Source organism: Orycteropus afer, unplaced genomic scaffold (assembly GCF_000298275.1).
Source record: "Orycteropus afer afer isolate SDZICR_OR568_19922 unplaced genomic scaffold, OryAfe1.0 scaffold00163, whole genome shotgun sequence".
In the NCBI taxonomy this organism is placed as follows: domain Eukaryota; kingdom Metazoa; phylum Chordata; class Mammalia; order Tubulidentata; family Orycteropodidae; genus Orycteropus; species Orycteropus afer.
Window position 1 is genome coordinate 2,312,952 of NW_006921750.1, and position 8,241 is coordinate 2,321,192.

The 8,241-nt window shown below is 36.7% G+C and overlaps 1 pseudogene; it reads right to left on the reverse strand.

Moving 5' to 3' along the window:
- Positions 1-6,664: 6,664 nt before the first annotated feature.
- LOC103201749 lies at positions 6,665-7,508 on the reverse strand (annotated as a pseudogene).
- Between the last annotated feature and the right edge of the window lie 733 nt (positions 7,509-8,241).

Below are 8,241 nucleotides of genomic sequence, written 5' to 3' on the forward strand. Positions count from 1 at the left end.
GAAATTTTCTTTGTTGGTTACCAGGGGTGGGAGGGGAGGGGAGGGAAGTCTGTTAGATAGATAAAGTATTGATTTGGGTGAAGAGAAGGGCAATGTACCCAATGTGAGTGACCAATATGACACCATTGAGGATGAGAAAGACATAGAGAGGGACATGAGAGGTATAGACAACAAATATGAACACTTTTGTACATACAGTACTGCATTGTCAGTGAAGGCAAACATGGGTATATGGGTCGATAGATGGTTAGACAGACTAAACGATTAGGTACATCTATGAAATGGGGAGTGTATCCAAGAATATGTATAGGGTTGGCAGACAATGTTCCTATAAGTTTATATGAATGACTAGAATTCCCGGGTGTATAGTAGAGCTGACAAGGGGCAAGGTTGTGGTCACTGTTTGGTCACAGCCAGCTACCCAGAGAGACCAAGTAGTTGAACCTGCAGGCTTGGGACCTTAGTCACAGGGGACATCAAGCTCAATTGGCATAACATACTATACAAAACATTGTTCTACCTCCTACTTTGGAGAGTAGAGACTGAGATCTTAAAAGCTAGCAACCTGCCATCTAGATGAAATGATGGGTCTCTCCTCATCCAGAGCAAAGAAGAATGAAGAAAAACAAAATTCATGGAAACAATTAGTCCTAGCAACAGGTACACCATCCTATCTGCAGCCTATACAATTATGAGACCAGAAGAACTAGATGGCGCCTGGCTACCACTGTCATCCACTTGGAACAGGATCTATGTAAGAGACCCTTGAGAGAGAGAGAGAACAATAATGTGGAACAAAACTCAAAATCATTTAGAGAAAAAAAAAAAGTGTGGACCAGTTTTGCCGGTCCAATAGAGCCTGGTTGAGCCAATGAGACTATGACCCCTAGCTGCCCTTCACGTCTGGAATTGAACCCCCACCTGTGGTTTCCAGCCAAACAAAATACAGGCATATGAGTTGAACATTTACCTCAAGTAGATGCACTCCTTTGAGAGAAGAATCATGGGAGAAAGAAGGGCTGCTTATGCACAGGGAGGCAGCTCAGTGGGTAGGAGTGTATGGAGGGATGGACACTGGGAAGAGGCAACTATGGGGAGGAAGTGGGAGGGGAGCTGTTGCATTGTGGTAAACTGTGGTCAATGACATGAGACAAAGTATGTGAACTACTGTATGGAAAGTGAATTTGTTCTGTAAGTCTTCACCCAATTCACAATAAAAAAAAAAAAAAAAAGAAAGAATTGGTTGATGTCCATTTGTGTCAAGGTAGCATATGATCAAGAACCAATGGAACTAGCAAAAAACAAGGCACCAGTGTTTGAAACATCCAATGAGATGTTTCAATGAACAGATGAAGCACTGGAGGTGCTTATTCATTTATGCCAAGAAATTTGGAAGACAGCTGCCTGGACAATCCATAGATTGGGAAGAGATTGATATTTGAGCCCACTTGAAAGGTTATCCAACAGAACATGGAAATTATCAAACAATAACATTAATTTCACACAGAAGTAAAATTTTACTGAAGTTAATTCAAAAATTGTTGCAGCAGTATATTGACAGGGTACTTCCAGAAATGCAAGCTGGATACAGAGGAGAATGTGGAAGGAGGGATATCATTGTTGATGTCTGATGGATCTAGGAAGAAAGTAAAGAATATCAGAAAGATGTTTACCTATATTTCATTGACTATGCAAAGACATTTGGTCTGTGGATCATAACAAATTATGGATAACATTGCAAAGTGTGGGAATTCCAGAACACTTACTTGTGTTCATTAAACCAGTACAAAGATCAGAGGCTTATTTTAAAATAAGGAAGGGTGTGTGTCAGGGCTGTATCCTTTCACCATACTTATTCAGTCTGCATGGTGAGCTAATAATATGAAAAATTGGACTAAATGAAGAAGAATATGGCATCAGGATTGGAAGAAGACTCATAACAACCTGTAATATGCATATGACACAACCTTGCTTGTTGAAAGTGAAGATGGCTTGAAGCACCCATTGATGCACATCAAAGACTACAGTCTTCAGTATAGATTGCACCTCAACATAAAGAAAAGAAAAATTTTCACAACTGGACCTATGCACAACATTACAATAAATTGAGAAAATACAGAAATTGTCAAGGATTCCATTTCAGCTGTATCCACAATCAACACCAATGAAAGCAGCAGTCAAGAAATCAGAGAGTGTGTTACACTGGGAAAATCTTTTTGCAAAAGACCTCTTTAAAGTGTTCAGAAGCAAAGATTTCACTTTGAAGTCTAAGGGGTGCTTAAAACAAACCATGGTATTTTAAATTGCCTAATAAGCATCAAAAATCTGAACAATGAATAAGGAAAAATCGAAGAGTTGATACCTTTGAATCATGGTGTTATTGAAGAATACTGAAAATACCACAAGCTGCCAGAAGAACAAACAAATATGTCCTGGAAGAAGTGCAGCTAGAATGCTCCTTGAAAGGGAGAATGGCCAGACTTTATCTCACCTACTTTGGTCAAGACCCTAGAGAAGGTTATCATATTTGGTAAAGTAGAGGGACAGCAAAAAAATGGGAAAACTCTCAACAAGATGGATTTACACAGTGGCTGCAATAAGGGGCTCAAGTGTAGTAAATATTGTGAAGATGCTTCGTGATTGGGTAGTGTTTTGTTCTGTTGTACATAGGGTCATTATGAGTCAGAGCCAGCTCGATGGCACCTAACAACAACAACAATGTCATATGATGTTCAGCATCTTTTCATGTGCTTGTTGTCCACTTGAATATCCTCTTTAGTGAAATGTCTGTTCAATTACTCTGCTGAATTTTTGATTGGATTTTTTGTCTTTCTGTTGTTAAGTTTTAGTTTTATGTATAATTTGAATAATAGACTTTCATCAGATATATGATCTCAAAATTATTCTCTCAGTTTCTAAGTTGTCTCTTCACTTTGTCTATAATGTATTTTGATAAAAAAAATAATTTTAGGTCTCATTTATTTATTTTTCTTTTACTGTTCTTGTTTTGTTTTCATATCAGACAATCTATCATTAAAAACTGCAGTAACACCCCCTGTTTCTTCTAAGAATTTTAGGGTTTTAGTTTTCACATTTAGGTTTTCAATCCCTTTTGCATTGGTTTATGTATGCAGAGTGAGTCATGGATCCTTATATATTCTTCTGTATGTGGAAATCTAGCACCATTTATTGAAGAGACTCTTCCTTCCACATTAAATGGACTTAGCACTCTTGTACTAAGCTTTCTCTATTAAGTATGCCATTAACTGGGTTTTTCGTAAATGCTTTTATTATATTGAAGAATTTCTCTTCAGCTCCTTTCTTGTTGAGTGTTTATCATGTGATTATGTTGAATTTTTTCCAAGTACATTTTCTACATCAATTGAGACAATTCTTAGCTTATTTATTTTTTTCCTATTCATGTATTATATTTAATGATGTTCTAATGTTTAATCATCCTTGCATTCCTCAGATAAATCCTACTTGATATAGCATGTAATATTTTTAATATGTTTTTGGATTTTGTTTGCTAGTGCTGTGGGGAGGATTGTTGTTGTTGTTGTTATGTGCCCTCGAGTGGGACCCGACTCATAGCGACCGCTCCTTGGGTTTCTGAGGCAGTATCACTACGGAAGCAGATTGCCCCATCTTCCTTCCGAGGAGTGTGGGGAGGATTATTGAATCTATATTTATAAAGGATCTGTAGCTCCTTTTCTTGTGGTATCTTTATCTGGTTTGGCCTGATAGGAAGAGTTAGGAAGTGTGCCCTCTTCTTCAGTTTTTTTTTTTTTTTTTTTTTTTTTTTGGGGGGGGGACAGTTTAGTTAGAATCAGTCATTTCTTTTACAAAAATTTGGTAGAATTCTCCAATGAAGCCACCTGGTTTTTGATTACTGATTGTTATGAGTTTTTGGAGAGCCATTATTTATTTTTTGTCACTTATGCTATTCATGTGTTTCAAGGAATTTGTCCATTTCCTATAAGCTAACTAAATTTTTTCTGTAAACTGTTCATAGTACTCCCTTACAATCCCTTTTATTTCTTTTTAGTTCTTTATGGTCAGTTGCAATGCCCACTTTTATTTCTACTTTTAGATATCTGCATTTTTTCTTTTTCTTTCTTAGTCTAGACAAAAATTTGTCAATTTTACTGAAAAAAAAAAAACTCTGCTTTTTCAAATTCTAATTATGTCCTACTCTATATTTCATATATTTCTGCTATGATCTATGTTTCCTTTTCTTTGGGCTTAGGTGGCTTCTTCCTTTTATAGTTCATCAAGTTAGGCTATTGATTTGGGATTCTTCCCCTTTTAAATGTAAGTGTTTATTGCTATAAATTCCCTTCTGAATGCTATTTTTGCTGCCTTAGATAGGTTTTTGTGTGTTGTATTTTCATTCCTATTTGACTCTGTTTTTTTTTTTTTAATTTCTTTATTGATGTCCCATTTGATCCATTATTAGTGTGTTACTATTTTCCACATATTTGTGTATGTTCCTTTTTTCTTTCTGTTATTAGTTACTGGTCTTATTCCATTCTGATTTGAGGAGACACTTTGAATAATTTCAATCTTTCAAAATTTACTGAGACTTCTTTGTGTCTTAAGATATGTTCTATCCTGGAAAATGATCTAGATGTGTTAGAGAAGAATTATTTGCTTTTGTTGGTTGCAATGTTCTATATATGTGTGTTACTTTTATTTGGTTGGTAGTATTATTCAAGTTTTCTATTTCTTTATTTATCTTCTTTCTACTTGTTCTATCCATTATCAAAAATGGTGTATTAAATTTTCCAACTACTGTCGTAGAGATGTCTATTACTCCCTTCAATTTTGCCAGTGTTTATACATCTTGAGGCACTAAGGTTAGGTGCATAAATATTTATTATTTTTTAATCCTTTTGATAAATGGAAAATTTCATCACCTTGTTTGTCTCTTACAGTAGATTTTGACTTAAAGCCTATTTTTTTCTCATATTAAAATTTCCATGTGTTCTCTTTTGATTATTGTTTGAAACGAATGATTTTTCATTCTTTCACTTTTAAGCTATTTGAGTTTTTCTGCCTAACATGTGTTCGAACACATAATACCGATTTTTTTTTCTTTTTTTCTTTTTTTTTTTGTAATCCAATCTGACTATCTTGCTTCTTTCTTGGAGCTTTTAATCCACTTAAATTAATGGTAGTTACCAATAAGGGAGAACACATTTCTTCTAATATTTTATTTTGTGTGTGTGTGTGTGTGTGTGTGCATGTGTGTATGTGACATATGCCAACTTTGTTCTTCTTTTTATCCTTCTGGAGTACTATCCTTCACATTTTTTATAAGGCTGTGCTGGTGTTAACAAATTCCACCAGGTTTTGTTTATCTAGGAATGTCTTAATTTAGCCTTTTTTTAAAATTGTGATTTGGGTGGAAGTTTACAGAGCAAATTTATTTTCCAAACAACATCTCACATACACTTTGTCTCATGGAATTGACTACAATTTACCACAGTGCAACAACTCCTTTCTCATTTCCTCCCCATAGCTCCCTCTTCCCTGTGTCCTTCCCTCCCATTCACTTCTGTCCCCCAAGATGTCTCCCTGTGCATACACAGCGCTTCTATTCTCCCATGATTAATCTCTCCAAGGAGTATATCTACCTAATGTAAATGTTCAGCTCATATGTTTGTCTTTTGTTTGGGTGGATGCCACAGGAATGGGTTCAATTTCAGACCTGAAGGGCAGCAAAGGACCATAGTCTCAGGGGTTCCACCAGGCTTCATCCAAACAACAAACCTGTCCTCCCCTTTTTTAAGCGATTTAAAGTTTTGTTCCACTTTGTTCTCCCACTCTATCCAAGGTCTCCTACATAGATCCCCCTCTGAGTGGTTGATAGTTGTAGTCAGGCACCATCTAGTTCTTCTGGTCTCATAGTTGTATAGGCTGAGGATTTCATAGTGTACAAATTTCTTGGACTAATTGTTTCCACATGTCTTTGGTTTTCTTCATTCTTTGCTCTGGACAAGGAGAGGCCAATCATTGCATATAGATGGCCATTTGCAAGCTATTAAGATCCCAATCGCTACTTGCCAATGTAAGATGCAGAACAAAGTTTTTGTGTAGTATGTTATGCCAGTTGAGCTTCATGTCCCCTGTGGCTCTCTCTGGGTAGTTGGCTGTGGCCAAGAAGTGACTGCAACCTTGTCCCTTGACAGCTCTAGTATATACTTGGATTTTTTTTTAACTATATAGAATATGAAGATTTATTTAAAAAAAAAGAGTCCATTATTTTTTTAACCAGGATACACAGATGCACTTACTGTAACAGTGCTCTCTGCAAAAATAGGTTACATATTACTCAGAAATACAAGGAACAATCTTAATTCTCTAAAAATTAGACAGCAGACTTTTTAAGCTTAGACAGCCTTCAAAATGGAGGCTGAAAATGCTAAGTGACAAGAGGGAATTCTAGAGCCTGACACCACAGAGCTAGTGCTGCAAATTAAATCATTACCACTCAGAAGCAAACTACTCTTTATAATCATACAGCATTAAATAAAATGGTTCCAATATCAATCTTTTCAAATGTACCTTGGAGCTGAAAGAAAAAAAGTTGAATGATACACAAAACTATTAAAAGTTACAACAGAACTATTCCAAAATTGAGAAAAGCAATCATGTTAAGTTAATCATGCCCATATTTTGGCCTACTTTCTTCAAAATCTGCCATTTTCACATTTTTACCTGTTTCTAGGATGTCATCTCCATCAAAATCCAGAATTATATGTTATCTTCAGCCAGGATTGTGACAGAGGTGTTGTCAGCCTCAGCTTCTTTCACAGTCACATTAGCTTCCATCTCTTCATGAGCTGTATGATCAGCCTCAGCTAGGTTCCCATCTGAAAGAAGATATTTGCATACTTCTTGTGTACCATCACTGGTACCTGCTATATCTTTCTTATTATCTTCTTCCTCACCATCTTGGACTGTTAGAATGGTATGGTCTTCACCTACTTGAGCACCAATTTCCTGACTTTTGATGTCCTCTTTTTCTATATCTTCTATTGCTTCTGCCTCTGTTAATTCATGAGCAATCTTGTTCTCTTCTGGAGAAAGTAACTCCTTGGGATGCACGTTTTCTTCATTTTCTCCAAATTCTTCAGAGCCCTTTAATTCATCATTTCCATCTTGTTCATGTCTCTCTTGGTTCTCTAATTCACAGTCTTTGAAAAAACATCATCTTCCACAGAAGCATCTCCACTCAACTCATCTGCTTCTTATTTTTCACCTTTGCCTTTGGCTGGTTTCTTGTTTGGAGTATCAGTTGAAAAATTTAATTCAATATTATCTGATTCACCTCCTTCCTCTTCAGTAGCCTGCTTGAGTTGGAACACAAGCACAGTCTTGACTCCAGTGATGTCTAAATTCAGCTCGGACTTAAGATCGATGACTTGCAGATTGGTGATCTTTTTACCTTCCATCTGACCCAAGGTGGTTGAGGCTGCCACAGCACCGGTAGCAGCAGCCATTTTAGAATAGCAGTGTACTGCCGAGGCAGCAAGTAGGCTGCAGGGCAGTGGCAGCAGTGTCAACTTAGACTAAGGCCTCAGAGGCCACCAGCGTCACACAACAATACCTGGAAATTTTTACAGCACATAAAAATACACTTGTAAAAAGATTGTCTCCCAGCCCTATGCATGGTCATGGACACACTCCCCCCAGCATAGACATACCTAATTGTTCAGCCTGTTTACCCATCTACCTACTCATAGATCAATGTTTCCCATCATTGACAATGCAGTACTGTAGGGCAAAAGGGTTCATTTTTGTTTTCTGTATCTCCCATATACCTCTCAATGTCTTCCTCTTCCTCAATGTCATTGTGTTGATCATTCACATTTGGTACATTGCCCTTCTCTTCACCCAAATCAATATTTGTCTCTACCTATCTAGCAGTCATCTCTCCCTTCCCCTCCCAGCTCTGGTAACCAACAAAGAATATTTCCTTCCATATAGAAAGCTTTTCTTGACTTTTTACAATAACAGATTAATAAAATATTTGTTCTTCTGTGATTAGCTTATTTCACTCAGCATAGTGTCCTCCAAGTTCATCCACATCATGTGGTGTCTTGTAGAGTCTACATTATTCTTTAGGGTTGCATAATATTCCATTGTATTTATGTAGCACAGTTTGGTTATCCATTCTTCTCTTAATGGACACCTAAGTTGTTTCCATTTTTTGCTATTGTAAACACTGCTGTG